General features: G+C 43.5%; 1 long non-coding RNA gene across 1 annotated transcript; it reads right to left on the bottom strand.

Moving 5' to 3' along the window:
* Nucleotides 1-1,539: 1,539 nt before the first annotated feature.
* LOC105085689 (uncharacterized) lies at nucleotides 1,540-15,373 on the bottom strand. Its single transcript, XR_004142046.2, has 3 exons — nucleotides 15,151-15,373; nucleotides 1,783-1,894; nucleotides 1,540-1,629 (listed from the first exon to the last, which is right to left on the bottom strand). It is a non-coding gene; the product is annotated as an uncharacterized LOC105085689 (long non-coding RNA).
* Between the last annotated feature and the right edge of the window lie 1,467 nt (nucleotides 15,374-16,840).

The raw sequence follows: 16,840 nt of genomic DNA, 5'->3' as shown, positions 1-16,840 counted from the left end.
TGAGAAATACTACAAGGAGAGAGAAAAAATTGGAAAGAGAACTTTGAAAAAGTTGAAAAATAATGGAGAAGAGGAAAGAAAAAAGAGCAGAGGAAAGAGAAGTGGTCAGAACCCTCAAGCCAGATGCAGAGAAATGATTCGAAAGAAAATGTCTGATTTTCCCAACTTTAGTCATAAATATTTTGACAAGGAGTTTGGCATTTATCAAGAAGGAAAACAAGAAAAAACAAAGTTGTCTTCCAGAGGGCCCAACAATGTTGGAATTCAGTGGTCTAATTCTGTATAAGGTTGTGGTGAGAGATTGCCTCTCTTGTGTGAGTCTCCTGGCATTGGGACCTCTATTTCCTCAACAGCACATGCCACGCCACTGTCAGAGATCAGGACTAAAAACAGAGGATGCGAGGGAAAGTCTGGATACTATGCTTAGGAAACAAAATTTTAAATCACAGTAGATTCTCATTCTTTATCTTACTGGTTGCTTATCTTAGCAGTTAAGGCAACTTTTCATTACTTTTGTAGACATTATATAATATCTTCTTCCCCTGCCCCAGCCACCAGCTGTTAGCCAGTCTCATCTCAGAATGGGATGGGGGTTGGATCAGCCTCAGCTGACATTTGAGAGAGCCAATTCCCAGCGACTGAAGAAATCTAAATTTTCTGCAATTACTATAGAGGCAAATCGACCTCAAGAAAAATCTATTTCTCATTCTCTATGAGACATAAGCATGATTCATGGGAAGGTAAGCTGGTACAAACTTTCTGTAGGATAACATGTCTCTAATTTTTAGCCTTTTTGGTAATAAATAAGACAGAGATTACAAAAAAAAAGCAGTGACTATTAACCATCAAAATGATCTCATCCACTTTTGCTCTAGAAATATCTTAACACTTATTAAAACTTAATAATATTTAATACTTACCTGTGCCTCCCATGGCATCAGAACTCAGTAAGTGGTGTTTAAATCTTAATATAGGCAATGTGATTGGTTGAAAAAAAAAACAGATGAATAAAACTCTGGGTTTGCCCTAAAAAAAAAAAAAGAGAGAGAAGGAAATCTTAAAGAGTTAAAGGTCAAAACAATTTGTTAGAATTTTTTGGTTACATTAAGCGTAAATGTTCTCATTTAAGAAAGTGAGGACAATAATTTTATGTATCTCATAGGGTTATTTTGAAGGTTAAATATGCGTGTTAAAGCCTCATTCTGCAGCAAGGCTGATCAGCTTTAATACTATTGACATTTCAGGTGGGATAAATTTTTATTGTGAAGCCTATCCTACGCACTGTAGGATGTTTACCAGTATCCTAGCTTCTACCTACTAAATCCCAGTAGCCCCCCCCCATCAGCCACATGTCAAACCCCCCCCCCCCCGCCCCAACCACTATCACAATCACAAATATCTCCAAATATTTACAAATGTCCCCAGGGGAGCAAAATCACCCCTGGTTGAGAACCACTATCCTAGGGCTTAGCAGATAGTCATTGTTCTATAAATATTAGGTGTTATTTTTATTATCATTAAAGTTATTACTCACAGCAACATCACCCTGCTATGATGAAAGTTTCTTTCTCTCAGAAACTTTTTCTTTTTAAATAGTGCTGCATTTCTGCATCCTTTCAATAGAAAGAGCTAAAAAGGAAAAAAAAAAAAAAAGGCAAGGTCATTCATTTGAAAGCAATCCAATAGGAAACCTACTATCTCCTATGATGTCTCCTTTCATGGAAGGACAAAGGGCTGCCATTCGGTTCAGCTCTAGGAATTGGGTACATTTCACAGGCTCACAGTTCGTGAGATGCTACAAATTCCTCCACTGGCATAAATTTTCAAGCTGTAGGCACTCCTGGTTTGGTTGACTCTTGAATCCGCTTGTGGAGATTTCCAAGAGTACTGCTACCTGAGAAAGAAAGGAAAGAGATGTTCAGAAGGACTCTTCCATAAGACTTAGTCCCTCTGCTATTTTTAGTGGTTTTGTGCTTATTTGGGTTTACAAGTATGGGTTTTTTGTTTTTTGGGTTCTTTTTGCCCAAATTGTTCATGCATATTCTAACAGTGTTTGCTTTAGCTGTTTTGATACCAGGCTGTTTTGAAGGTACTAATGTTTTTCATGGCATGTCTTGTGTTCGGTGTGCAGATGGAGTTGGTGACTGAATACAGTGCCGTATTCCTCAAAGTCTTTAACCAAATAATTGCTACTAGCAGAGAAAACTGAAAAGAGTTCTGGGGATCTGGGAGTGGCCAGCTGAAAATACGAAATTCCTCCCCACCTCTTGGTTTTATTTTTGAATGCATGCACATTTTACTTTCTGAGCTAAAATATTTTTTTTTTGTTTCAAAATGTGGAAATGAGCTCTGCATATTAGGCCCTGTGCATCTGGTGGCTTTTCCTGCTTGCCTTTTGAAAGCTTGCACCATGCACTTGCAAAGGAAAGATCGCAGCCTTGAAACCTGATAGACCGAAACAAAATTTTGTTTTAACAATAAAAAAAAAAAAATCAGTGTCAGCCTAGCAAGCACTTAGAGCCCACATTTATCCTTTCTTCTTCTTATTTATTTATTTTACTGGAGGTACTGGGAATTGAACCCAGGACCTTGTGCATGCTAAGCATATGCTCTACCACTATCCCTTCTTTACCACAAAGCCTGACTCTTCCCAGCATGTTGAGTGTTTTTCTGTCCCCACTCCCAGCACCCACCACTATGCCAACTTCCTTACACCCCTTCTATACTCTGCTCAAACCTGGAGGTCCCCCCCTAACCTTCCTAGAGGCCTGTCTCTCTGTGACTCAAGTTCTTCAAAAGCTGTCTTGAATCCAAACTACCTATGAGAGTTTCCCTGATGAATTCTACCCCATGACAGTCACCCTTGCTGCACATTTGACATACCTTGTCAACATAAAGAAATGCTTTAAAAAAAAAATTCACTTTAGAGTCAAACTTTCTTCCCTCTTACTCTAAATTTTTTAATCTAAGGATGGCTAGGAAAAAGTGATGTCTGTCTGAATTTGCATTTCACAAATCACATATTTCCGAGTAAATAACAGACTCCATATTTACAGTTTGCAATAAAAATACAAGCAGGAGCTACTTCTCATTTCTCCTAACGGCCTAACTACGATTTTCTTGAGGGCAGGAAACCTCTCTGTTTTCCATTCTGTTTTGCTCTTAGTGTTTTAACTCAAAGATACGGACATTTAAGACCTTCAAGAATATATGCTGAATGAACCTAAGAATGAATGAGTGATTGTGTTTTTAAATTAATTTCTTTGAGCTTTAGTTGATCTGCATATTTTGGCAAAAGCACATATTTATGACACCTTGTCAGTATCAGGTTTGTAAAGTCTGCTTGTCGCCTTGTAATTGGTGGCTAGTTCTGGGCATGGTCATTGAGCCTCCCTTGTTGACTTCATCCATGTCCTTCAAAGCCCCAAGCATAGAGATTTGCCTGTAGTAGTTACATTAGAAACGTTACGGGATGAATGTCATTTACAGCATAATACAAAGAGCATAGGCAAAATAATTTGGAGAAAAGGTAAGCAGTTAAAGTAAATAACAGCCAACTTGTCCCCAAAGTATGTATGAGGGTAGATTCCATGTTCATAGAGGGAGGGAAAACCATCTGATGAAGAATGATGAGCAAATCTGGGGACTAAGATACCAGGATCGAGACTTTCTCTGCAAATACTGTCATCTCTTCCTACTTTCCACGGGGCTGAATTGATGTCTTCAGGAGCTAGAACTGGAGTATATTTTTTCTAGATATTTGTGCTTCATTAACACCTATCTTCCAGGCAAGGGGAAGATCTGCCTTTTATGAGGAGGTTGTGGTCTTCTGAGTTGTCAAGAGCCTAATTAAAAATCATACCTTGAATTTGATGCAGCCATTATGGAAAACAGTGTGGAGATTCCTCAAAAAACTAAAACAGAGACTTACCCTATGATCTAGCAATCCCACTCCTGGGCATGTATCCAGAGGGAACTCTAATTCAAAGAGATACATGTACCCAAATGTTCATAGCAGCACTATATACAATAGCCAAGACATGGAAGCAACCTAAATGTCCATAGACAGATAGATGACTGGATAAAGAAGTTGTGGTATATTTACACAATGGAATACTACTCAGCGATAAAAAAGAATAAAATAATGCCATTTGCAGCAACATGGATGGACCTGGAGATTGTCAATCTAAGTCAAGTATGCCAGAAAGAGAAATGAAAATACCATATATCATTCATATGTGGAATCTACAAAAAAAAAAAAAAGGAATGAAAAAAGAGGACACTAACAAGCTCATTGACAAAACAAAAACAGACTCGTAGACATAGTAAACAATCTTACGGTTACTGGTGGAAAGGGATAAATTTGGGAGTTAGAGATTTGCAAATGTTAATCACTATATAAAAATAGATAGGAAACAAATTTCTTCTGTATAGCACAGGGAACTATATTCAATGTCTTGTAATAACCTTTAATGAAAAAGAATATGGAAATGAATATATGTATATATATGCATGACTGGGACATTATCTTGTGCACCAGAAGTTGACACATTGTGACTGACTACTTCAATTTTAAAAACATCAGACCTTGTATTGATGAATGTAGCCTGTGGATATTTTCACTTAGAGATGCTATTGGGACTTTTGGAATGAAGACAAGCCAGCAGTCCCAATTAGAAGTGACAGCATCAACTGAGGGCAGAGTGTGCTGGCTGACAGAAGAAACAATGGAAACTGGGACCGTGATGGGGACCTAGTCATCAATAGAACCTGGAATTATGGCTTTTTGCTTAGACTTAGTCAAATACCAAGGACTTTGAGCACTTCTGGGCACTCACGTCTAACTGGGAAGTTGGAAAGCAACACGTACATCTTGTATGCTGGACATTACAGGAATAAAAGTTCCTATGAAGCGTTGTTTCATGGATCTCTGGACACACTCTTAACTAGTCTCAAGTGATCTACTTGTGACATCTTAAAGTCCAGTGAGTCAAGTGGGGGCCACATTTAACAGTCTGTCTTCTGACCAGTTGAAGACACATGTGGTCCTCCATGTCACCAGAACCCATCCAGCTATGACAGAAAGACCACAGCTGTAGGGTGGGGTGTGCGTTACTCTGAATAAACAGCAGTAAGACTGCATCACCCATATCTCAACAGAACTCAGTTACAAATATGTGATGAATGACTCTGAAAAATATCTTCCAGTGGACCTCTCAATTTCAGGTATGATCAAGTTTTCCAGAAAGACTGAAACAAAGCTGCCGTTAGGTGGACAAGGACTCGAGAGAAAAGTTCTTCTATTAGTGAGATTTAGTGTAAAGAAAGATACAGCACAGGAGGCATTCCAGGCTGACCTCGTCTGGTGGTTGTAGTCAAGCTAGCACATAACCTGGCGACTGTAAAGCAGGTCCAGTGATCCCTAACACACGGTGTTGCTGTAATGGCTGAATGATAAAATGCATGCAGTATGACCGGTGCAGTCCCTGGTGTGCGGTAAGCATTTACAAATGCTTGACCCCGGAGAAAGACTAACACCCAACCATATACCCAATTCAGACCTACACTCGGTCTCAATTTCCACTGTTGGCTCTGACGAAACAGTGCTAACCAAGAGGGCCACGCCTGCAGAAGGACAATGGGGAACATTCTTGCAAAGCCCATCTACAGCTCATGGAAGGTGATGAACTACAACTTTGCCTTGTGAGTCTGAGTGATGGGGCAGGGCATGCTCCCTGGAGGACTTATTAAATAGCTGTGATTTGCCCACTGCATCATCCCCAGGACTGAAGTTGCTTGCTTCCCTTATAGTAGCCATCCAGTAGGTAGCTTGTGGCCAGTAGGCTAAGAAGCAGAAGGCAGTTGGTGTCAGCCTCCTGAGATGCCAAGTGGAGAAATTCTTCTCAGGTTTCTGGGTGGGTTTTTAAGCCAACACCCTTGAAAGAAAGCGGAGCCTGCATGCCACAGGCATCTGGGGCACAAGGCCTACACAGTATTTTTGAAAAGTCAGTATCGCTCGCTGACGATAAAGGGGCATTCACTGCGGGCAAAGGCACTCCACGGGAGTGGGTGGAGTTGGGGCTGCCAGGCGGTCCTTGGACTGAGTTTGCAGCCAATTTTCTTTTTCCACCATCTCTAGAGTTGAGTGGGTGCCAATACAGCTAAAAGCTTTGGGAGACACCCATAGACACAGATAGTAAGCCCCCCACTCTCCCAACCCCTGTCTTTTCCATGGAACTTAGCAGCCGCGACCAGGGGCGTCATCACACAGCATTAATTTTTTCCCTTGCCTGGTTTCCCACATTCTGTGACCACCTCAGAGTGTGCCAGGGAAAATATTGAGAGCCTAGGTAAACGAAGGGGAACCCAACATTCACCAGTCTGGCCTTAAAATAGCCAGTGGAACGCCCCCATCCCGGAGAGTACACAGGCGGTGACTGTTAGCTAGTGTGCTCAGAGCACCCGCCCACCCCACCCCAGCAGCTCACCCCGATCCCCGTGAAAGCCTATCTCAGACAGAGGACAAAGAACTAGCCTTTGCTGCCTCGGTCCCTTTTGCCCCCACCCCCCACCCCATGACTTCAGTGAGTATTAATGAACACAGAGTAGCCTGATTGATGCAAACCAGTGCACCCCAGTCTGGGTGGGGTGGAGGGTTGGACAGAGCAACCAAGGAGAGTCAAGAGGAAGAGTGTTCCTGGAGGAGAGTGGAGGCTTCGGGAGTTTCAGGACACTCCCCAGAGCTGAGCACCTGGGAAGAAAGAAAAAGGTCTCCATACAGATTGTTGGACACCCTGGGAGGGACATAGCTCTAGAGCTCACTGCTTGTCACAAGACTATGTATTCTGGATGGAATGCACGCAGTGGGGAGGGGGGCTCAATGAGAAGAGATGTCAAGAAAGTAGAAAGAAGGAGGGAAGATAATTGGGGGTGAGGCTAAGGAAGAGTGTATGGTACGTACTGCACCAGCATAATGTTTTCCAAGCGCTCTACATGTGAAGTTGCCAGATTTAGCAAATAAAAATGCAGGATGCCTGGTTAAATTTGAATTTCAGATTGACCGCAAATACATTTTTAGGATAAGTATGTCCCCTGCAAATATTTGGATATACTTATATTTTTGAAAAAATCATTTTTTATTGGAAATTGAACATCCAGTTAAATTTGTTTTAGATAAACAAATGATTTTTAGCATAAACACGTCTCATGCAATGTTTGAGACATAATTTAGATAAAAACAAACAAACGAAACTTAATATTCATGTGGAATTCAAATGTAACTGGGTGTTCTGTGTTTATCAGCAACCCAATTGCCATGTCTTGGCCCTTGACCAGAATGAAGATCCTCAAGGGCAGAGACTGTTTCAGCCAGATCCTCTCTGCAAAACCTAATGTTGCCTATTCCATACGTTACTTTGCCATGAAATGCAGTACGCAAAGGCATAAGAACTATGATAAGTGTGCACGCTCTGCAGTCTGACTGTCCTGCCTTCACCTGAAAGGAGCCATGCGATCTTAGGCAAGTACCTTAACCACTGTTTCCTCGATTTTATCATCTGATAAATGGCAAAAACGATAATCGCCTGCCTTAGAGAGCTGTTGTAAGGAAACAACATAGGGAAAGCATTTAGGCTCATGGAAAGTACTCAGTAAATGTCAGCCATGGTTATCACTATTATGTTATTGTTATGGGACACTTGCTGAATAAGGGGGTGTGAGAGAAAGAAACCAGCTCGAGGCTGTTAGAGACCTGCCTACGCTGACCCCTGAGCTTCTTCCACCAGCTCTGCGACCTTCAGAGAGACTTTGTCTTTCTGAGGGTCTTTTCCTTGGGGTTCCAAGATACCTTCCAATTTGAAAATCTTATAATTTAAGTAGGTTGAATGGATGAGAACCAAATGGAACAGAAACCATGTCAATGGAAATGGGTAAGGGGGTTAAAGAAAAGAAGGGCAGTGGGGGGAGGGGTGTTTCTCTTGTAGACAAATTAAAAGGATTATTCCAAAGTGTAGGACTCCAGCCTTCTCAGTGTTCTGATCTTATGGAGGCTAGGTTTTAGAGACTCAGACAAAAGAAAACCAACACGAGAGCAGAATGTTCTGCTTCAGCTTGGATTGGCACCAAGAGGAGCCTGGTATAAGGCTGAGTGGGGAGCCTTCCCAGTGGGCAGTCAATAAATTCACAGCATCCCAGGGCCAACACATCAGAGAAGCCATGGTCCCCCCAATCCGTGAGGTCTTTTGGAGCCCAGAGTTGGTCTTTGGTGATTTGCAACATTTCCAGATAATTTTAGATCTCACTAGTGACCTTTAGAGCTACTTCTCACCGCCCCCGAGAAATTATCACTTAGCCACAAAGAAAATATTTGTCCCTCTTGTGTTATTCTGAGGGGAGAGTATGGGCACCAGGAATCCAGGGGTAGGCAGATATCCTTCCAGCAATGGTTTCCTCCCACGTCTTTCCTCTACCAGATGATGAAGCAGATGAAGAAGAGGATCCATCAGTAATTCTACCAACAATATGAACTCACTTCTCATTGGCTTCTGAAGCCTTTGGGGAGTGATGCAATAATGAGGAGGTACAGTCCCCTACCCCAGAGTATTCCCCATACACCTGGAGGGTAAAATCATTCTTCAGCATAGCAGTGACTTGGGAGGCTGAGCATAGCAACACGTGGGTGCAAATAAATATAGGCAAATGGAGTTCATTTGTGCTAAAACGACAGAGAATGAGCCACATGGCCCTAACCAAGATGTGAGCTTTCAATGGGTACATGGAGAGTTGGGGAAGAAGGGGAGAAACTTGAAAGAATAAAGAACATTCTATGCAAAGATAAGAAGGTTTCAAGAGCATGCCAGAAAACTAGCATGAAGGGGAGCCTGGTTAAGGAACCAGGTCAAAGTCTTCGGCATGTAGATGCCTTAAATTCACTCACAGACCAAGTTGCAACTAAATAATTGGATTCCTTATACTTTTTTATTTCCTGTTGTGCTGTGATTTAAGGAGATTGGCCAAAACATTGAATGGTCCACCAATTTAAAAACATTTCCTCCACCAACTGGAAATTCCATCCACTGAATCACTTTGATTATACGTTACTAGGTGAGTATAAATCAGTTCCCTGTCTCTTGAAGGCAACTAGTCAGTAGCTTGAGAAATTACAAATCATGCTCTTTTTCAGTAGCAATTCGACTGTCAGGTATTTGTCCCACAGGTGTACTTGAACACGAAGCAGGTTATTTATTCCTGCATTGTTTATTAAGCCCCAAATATTGAAGCAACCTAAATACCCATCACAAGGGGACTAGTTAAAATCAGATATACTGTTAATACATTCGTAGGATAAATGCAAGTTAATAATGAATGTGTCAGCTCTTTAAGTACCAATATAGTACAATCTCTGAAATCTGTTGTTTTAAAAAATGGTGAGACACAGGAAAGTCCGGAGAGGATGCTGCCAAATTGTTAGAAATTAAAGGAACTTCAAGGGGGTAAAACATAACTCCCTACCCATTCAGTGTCGGTTGAACTTAGTGCCATTATTGCAAAGGGTTACAGCGTAGAAGGGAGAATGAGTAACTTTACAGTGTGGAGGCCTAGCAGACACCACTTCAGCCAAGTGAGCAGGTTCACATCATCACTGGGAAGTCCGTGGGTACCAGGTACCTTGGATACAGTGATGAGAAGGGCATTTCATCTCTCAGGTCATCCTGCACAAATCCCATAACCCTGGCAAACCATGAGAAAAATAACAGCCAAACTCAAACTGAGGAACATTCTACAAAATATTAGCCAAATGCAAATTGAGGAGCATTCTTCAAAACTGTCAAGGTTATCAAAAGAAGGTATGTCTAGAAACTGCCACAGACCAGAGGAAGCTGAGGAGACATGACAAGGTGGTATCCTGGATGAGATCCTGGACCAGAGATGGGACATTGGGATGAAACTAGTAAAATCTGATAAATTATAGAATTTAGTTATTGATAATATACCAATGTTGGTTCCTTAGCTGTGACAAACATACCAGCTTGTGTAGAAATACAAGATGTTAACGAAAGGGGGAACTGAGTGATGGCATATATAGGAAGTCTGCAACAGCTTTGCAACTTTAAATTTAAAACTTTTCTGAAATAAAACGCATTAAAAATAGAAGGGAGTAGAGATTATATGATGGCTCACATGTTCATAAATCATCTTTGGAAGAATAGACCATAAACTAATAATTTGTGTTGCCTCCAAAGAAAGACCTGAATTATTGGAGGAGAAGCTTCCACTATTATGCATTTTTATATTTTGAATTATGAATCGTGCAAATTTACCACCATTTAAAAAAATAAAATTTAAATTTAAAAAAAAATTTAAATCCAAGTTGTTTCTAAAAGATGTAAGTTTTGAGATTCACTTTTTTGAGTAACCCTTTAAACTAGAAGCCCCCAAAGAATTAATTTGGATTAATTTCTCCTATAAATAAGTTGGATGGCCCGAAAGTACCAGGCTTTGAGGACAGTGGTGTTGGGAATATGGGAATATGGAGGAGAAAGAAAGCATTCAGTAATGGCCTGAAGGTTTGGTATTATTACCAAGAAAATTCTGAGCACCGAAGTGACAAAATAAAGGTATGTGGTACCAAAGAAATGCTGGAAAATGGAGAGAGAAGATTAGCTCTCCATCTGTTTCCCTGTAGATTATCCCAGTTCTTTTTTTTTTTTTTTTTTTTTGAATTTTAATTGAAGTACTGTCAGTTACAGTGTGTCTGTCTCCGGTGCACAGCACATCCCAGTCATGCGTATACATACATGTATTCAGCTATCCCAGTTCTGAGATGAGCCTTCCTCCACTTTTGGCCCTTAACCAAGAAAAATGGATTAAACAGTTGGACCTCTGAGGAACAGTCTGGACCATCAGAGAACTGATTCTGGAGACATTTCCTTCCCTCCCTGACCCATCACCCTTCTGTTTCAGCCACTTCTTGGCCAAAACCAACAAGAGTGGTGACAGTGAGGTGACTTCAAACTGGACTCCAGGAAGAGAAACCAGGCCCTTCAGGCAGAGCCACAAGCCTGAGAGAAAGGACACAGGATTAACAGGTCGTTGAGCCAGCCGGGGGCCAGGAGCCAGAAGGACACCCACCAAGAGAGGCAGGGAAACGGTTAACAACTCAAGGTGACAAGTTAAGCCAGCTCCTCCGCGGGGGCTTCAGTTTGGCTGATTGCAAAGTCAAAACAGAACTGTCGGAAACTGGGAAGGCGCTGTCACTTTTACTGTACTTTTCCACACTTATTTTTTTAATTTGGAAATGTACGCGGGGAGCTGGAAAACGCAGGCTGGGGAACTCCCGGGGTCTGAGCGGGAGAAGCTGTCTCTGCTTGGCTCTCTGTCTGATTCAGATCAGAGCCTCCCAAGGGCATTGGCTGCCACCAGGGGCAGCTAGCTAGGCCAGCCCTGCCACCCGCCCTGTGGAGCACCCTCACCTCCTCTCGTTTTCCCTGCCCTCCGATGCCAGCGTGCAACCCCTGCCAAATTACACTCACGGCACACTCGGTCCATCAGCCATGCCGGCCTTCTTGTTACTAAACCCAGCAGCTGCTTAACAGGGAGCAGATGGAGAGAGAGGAGCCTTAGCCCTGATGTGGGCACTGCGGACTCCCAGGGCAGAGAGGCAGAGGAGAAGTAAAATCCTCAGCGCTTATCCCAGCTGAGCCATCGGCACGGACCCTGCTGTCATGATGCCTGGTGTTTGAACTGCTGGCCCGTGGAAATTCACGAAAAACAAAACGGTGAGCTCAGGATGTTTGACATGATAATTGTGCCCCATTTTGGGGAGAGTGTAGGAAATCAGCACACACTGTGATGGACGTCCTGGGGAGGTTTACCTGCCCTTTGGATCTCATAAATCTTGGCTTCTGGTTCTGAACTTCTAGGCATAAGTATTTACTAAGCACTTTCCAAATTATAAGGAGCATCCTCGTCACGACTGGACATTTAAATAACACTTTCCACATCAGAGGTCGTGTCCCCATCACAGATAACCTTGTAGATTGTTTTAACTCCTTAGAGCAGACACCTTGACGTTAACATTAAGGATATACACATCCGTCAACTCCCTTACATACATACACACACACCCCTCCTCCCCTCTCTCTCTTCCATCAAACCTTGCACTTGCTTCTACAATTCCCTCAAAGGGCACTGGATCTGCCAACTTTGAAACAGCTGCTGTTCAAATGACTCGGCTGTTGGTATCTCCCTATAATTCGGCCAACGCCGTATCGCCCAGACCTCGGGTTCCTTCACGATGGCTCAGGGCTAATGCCCAGTGGGTCATCCATCGCAGACCTTATCCACCCTGTCCCCTGATCTATCTCATGGAATAGTGCAGAAACACAATTCCTCTGTTGTTCTCTGACTTGGGGGTTGAGGGAGAGGGGAATGTGCATGCACACAAAACTCCCCTCAAAAAGATTAGTGCAGTTATTAGCCAACAGTAACGGCCACAAGCCAATCTGCTCTCAAATCTTCCCAAGCACCAGGTCACCTCAGAGCCTCTCAAAGCCCCAAACACAAGACTATGTGTTTTGTGTTCTGCATTTTGCAATGTTTTTCAGAAGGTAGCTGGGCCAGTGCTTAATGTCGCCCTTACCCACAAGTCTAATAAGCAGAGAAAAAAAAATACAGTGAATAATGCATGTGTCTGAGCCCTGGGTCCCCATACCCCCGTAAGTCTGTATGCGGGAGATGTCTGGGGCCAGACACCTTTGGTAAGCGCTTCACCCAGTGTCATTTGGGCAAAGTGCTTATTGGAACACTGCTGCAGATTGTGCTTCATGTTCGCTGTAGAGCTCTCCACAGTGATGTCCTCCCCCCCCCTTTCACCTTATCTGAATCATAATCGTTGACTTCTGTGCCACCACTCTCCTGGCCATTCTAGGCGCCCATTGGAAATTATGGGTACGTATTCGAGAAGCAATTAAATTGTTCCACAGCTTAGTACACACATACTCATACTGCAGGCATATTTCAAATCGTAGTCTCAAAAAAAGTGAGGTCTTAATATTAACCTGCCCAATGTATGTTGATTAAATAGAGATGATGTTGGGCGACGTACAAAGAAGGAAACTTGGAGGATGGAAAGATGGGCGATATATTTACCTAATTCCAAAGCGATCAACCGATGAACTGAATTTAAGTTACTGATGAACTAAATGAGACATTAAAAGAATTTGCCAATTGAGTCCAGACTGCTGGTCCAATAACTCTGTAAATATTCTACTCCAGAGAGTACATGCGTGCATAAATAAATATAGGGGTGGCCATTACCTACAGTTCAGGAACTATTATTCGATCGTTCCTTTATTCTTCAGACAGTTACTGATTCCCTACTATGTCGGTCAGCTTTCTCTTGGAGCAGCCATGTGAAACATCCTGGTATTTCCAGAGAAATCAGTACTGCTTGAAAAACTCAAGCCTGGGAAAGAAAGCCTCAATGCTGAACAAATAAAGAGGACATTTTCTGTGCGATGGCAAATTGGGAAAGCTTTCAAGCATCTGTGGTTCATCGTTGAGAAGACCTAAGGGTGGTAAACTTTGCACATGTCTGTGAAATACATCTACGAAGTATTAGATATAACCCCGTTCGTACGAATTACTACCGTGTCTTTGCAGCGTCCAGCCTCATTTCTCATGCATCAGGCAGTCACAGGCGCCTCTGCTGAAGGATCTAAAGCCTGCATCCGAATTACCGAGGCACAATGACTCTATTCTCCAGCACAGTAATTTTATACTCACATACACACACCTGAACAGAACAAGCAATATAGCACTGTTTGTATATGACGCTCATAGTGTGTGTTCTCTCTCTCTGTCATCTGTCTCTGTCTCTCTCTCACACACACACACACACACACACACACAGAGTCTTGCCCATCTGTGAAGTCGAAGTTTTAGTTAAACTCCAGAAAGCCTTCTTTTGTAACAACTGGGATACAACTGGAATCCCTGATGAATCCATTTCTCAGTCGACTCGCAAAATGGAAGTTAAAAGTAATTAATAATAAACGGATTATTCGGAAAGCACCTAAAGTCCTGAGGCTAAATGCATAAACAGAAGAGAGACTAATCATACAGAATGTATACACTGAAGCACTATACACTGAAGTATTATCCACTAATGACAAGACAGATGCAAATACACAGCTGCCAGAACAATTTCCTCCTTACGATGCCTGGAACTAGACGCCTGATATTATTACACTGTCTGTAAGCAAGACAGGCATTTTCGAGGCTTTGTAAAGTGAACCTTTGAAGTGTGCACAGCACGTTCAGTTGTTCCTGTCCACGCACAAGCACAGGCACAAACCCATCCAAGCCTTATACTTCTCTCTGCAAAACTGATATAATTTCATCGTGTTTCATTCCTAGATTATATTCCCAGCAGTGGTGGTTGTGATCCAGGAAAAGGAGAACAAATAGCAAAGAATGGCTAGGCTCTGATGAGGCACAGAGACCCCCCCCCAAAACCATGGGGTCCCCTCATTCATCTTTAGTTACTTGTCAACCCAGAGGTCCAGCCTATCGGAGCCCAGCTCACCAGCACCTGCATGTGGATGAACTTTGTACACAAGGGCACACACTGGGTACCAGCTCGTGGGAGGAAACCAGATCCGGAGCTGATGCCTGCTGTTCCCCGATGCCCAAGCTACTTGTCTTTGAAACCAGACAGGGCCAAGAATTCCCTTGTTCACTGATGGTGAATTTTGCAAATTGAAAGCCAAGGAGAATTACAGAGGAGGTGAAGGCAGGCAGAAGAGGCTCAGCCAGGACTCAAGGCAAGAAGAAAGCTCGCTTGTCAGGAGAAGAATCATTTCTACCTCTCTCCAAACACTCATGGCTGATTATCCCCCCAAATCCAGCGAGCCCACCCAGCTCATCCGCACACATGAACACAATTCCCTGGCAGTCTGGCCTGCTCCTCCTGCGGCAGGCAGCCAGGCAGGCCTCAGCTGGGAGACGGCTGTCGCCGGCAGTGCCTACACCGTGGCAAAGGGAGGAGAAAAAAGAGTCACGACTGGATCATCTGTCAAAGCAGCTGTGGGGGAGGAAAAAGTCAGATTCGACTGACAAACAGCTTTTTTAACTCAGGTAGCTACTCACCTGGATCTGGCCTGAGGATTGACAAAGTCAGGGCAAACTCCAAAATCCAAATGAGCAACATCCAAGGGGAATCTATCCTGCCATGTTCTCGGTGGTCGGGGGCGGGTTAGCTGACCAAGGACACGGCCCCGATCAATTCAGCCGGGGTGGAGAGAGGGTGCAGGGGGTCCCGCCTAATCCCGCCTCGGTCTGGAACCTGTTCCCGAGGCCGAAAGCACCAACGGTGGTGTGTAGATTGAATGAGCCCACAGAATACCTCGATCTGATCTTTTATAGTGCTTTGTTTATTACCCGTGTGCCCTTATTTCATAAGGGAACTGAGAGAGAGAGAGAGAGTGTGTGCAGGAATGATGAAGATGACTATTAGCAGCAATCCAAAGACAGCTTTTCTTAAGCTCCATTCATAGCAGCAAACAACCTCACAATTGTTCTCTCAAATGTCACCTTCCCGTACGGGCCATGGTGCCGATAAAAAGCTCTCTGGTCTCTTGCTCCCCTCGTGCCCCTCCCCTCCAAATTGCTGCATTATCCTCCAAATATCTCCGCAGAAATGGAGCCGACAAGAAAAGCTTTTCTTCTTCTCCCAACGCCCCCCCAATCCCACCCCCCCCCCCCATCCGTTTTTTCTTTCTTCATGCGGCTTTGAACAATTTGGCTCTGTTCTGGGTGCATTCCTGTGGCCCATTCTCTCCTAGTCCCCTGCGCAGGGCTGAGGACGGTGGACCCGGAGAACACAGGCCCACATTCAGAGCCAGGACGGTGCTCGGAGCGGGGGGTGGGGGTAGGGGGGTGGAGGCAGTGAGAAAAGTGAACTGAATATACCTCCAATTGTTGCGCCACCAACTTAATACCTGGGCAGAGAGAGAGACAAAGGCTCTTTAGAAAAAGCCTGGGCTGCAGGGTAACCTGCTCCCCCACCCACTCCCAGAGTTCAAAAGATAACAGCAGCTGAAAATAAAGCCCTCACGTAATTTAAGTTCTCCAAGTCATTTCAGGAGCTATTACGAACGATGACAGAGAACTCGCAGCTGACTCTTTGGGAGGAACAGCCTCTTCTCAGGTGTGAGGAGAGGCTTTCTCTCCTCGCTTCTGTGGGCGTGCACGTGAGTGTATGTACAGGTGTACGTGCAGCCATTCCTGAGCAACGTGACCGATGCTCTCCAAGCTCTCCGCCTTCTCACACAAGCAGAGGTGTCACTGAGGCTTGGAAAGTCTCCAATTTGAGGGGAGTCTACAAAATGAGGAGTACACTCTACAGACTTCCCTGTCTCTCACCATTTTTTAAAACAACATATTTCAGAGATTGTCCTATATTGTTACTTAAAGATCTTCCACATTCATTATTAACTTGCATTTATCCTACAAATGTATTAATAGTATATCTGATTTTAACTAGTCCCCTTGTGATGGGCATTTATTCTTAACAAAGGGTAAGTGGGTAATTTATAACTTTTATTCATGTATTTAGGTCTCTGATTGGGATCCACAATTTGCACTTGCCCGTGGAAGAGGGTGCAAGTCTCAGGAATAGGTTCTAAGGGTAAAGGAAGCAGGGTTCCTGCAGTCCGAACAAATCGCAAGGTGTTTACCACGTCTCCTCTAGATGGGGAGGGTGCCAGGCCCGTTAAAGTCAGAAGTCAGAGCCCAGCTTGGAGACAGCACCTCATGGTCCTTAGTGCCACAGTCTTAC

The sequence above is a fragment of the Camelus dromedarius genome, chromosome 16 (assembly GCF_036321535.1).
Source record: "Camelus dromedarius isolate mCamDro1 chromosome 16, mCamDro1.pat, whole genome shotgun sequence".
NCBI lineage: Eukaryota > Metazoa > Chordata > Mammalia > Artiodactyla > Camelidae > Camelus > Camelus dromedarius.
This window is presented reverse-complemented; position numbering and strand designations above follow the sequence as displayed.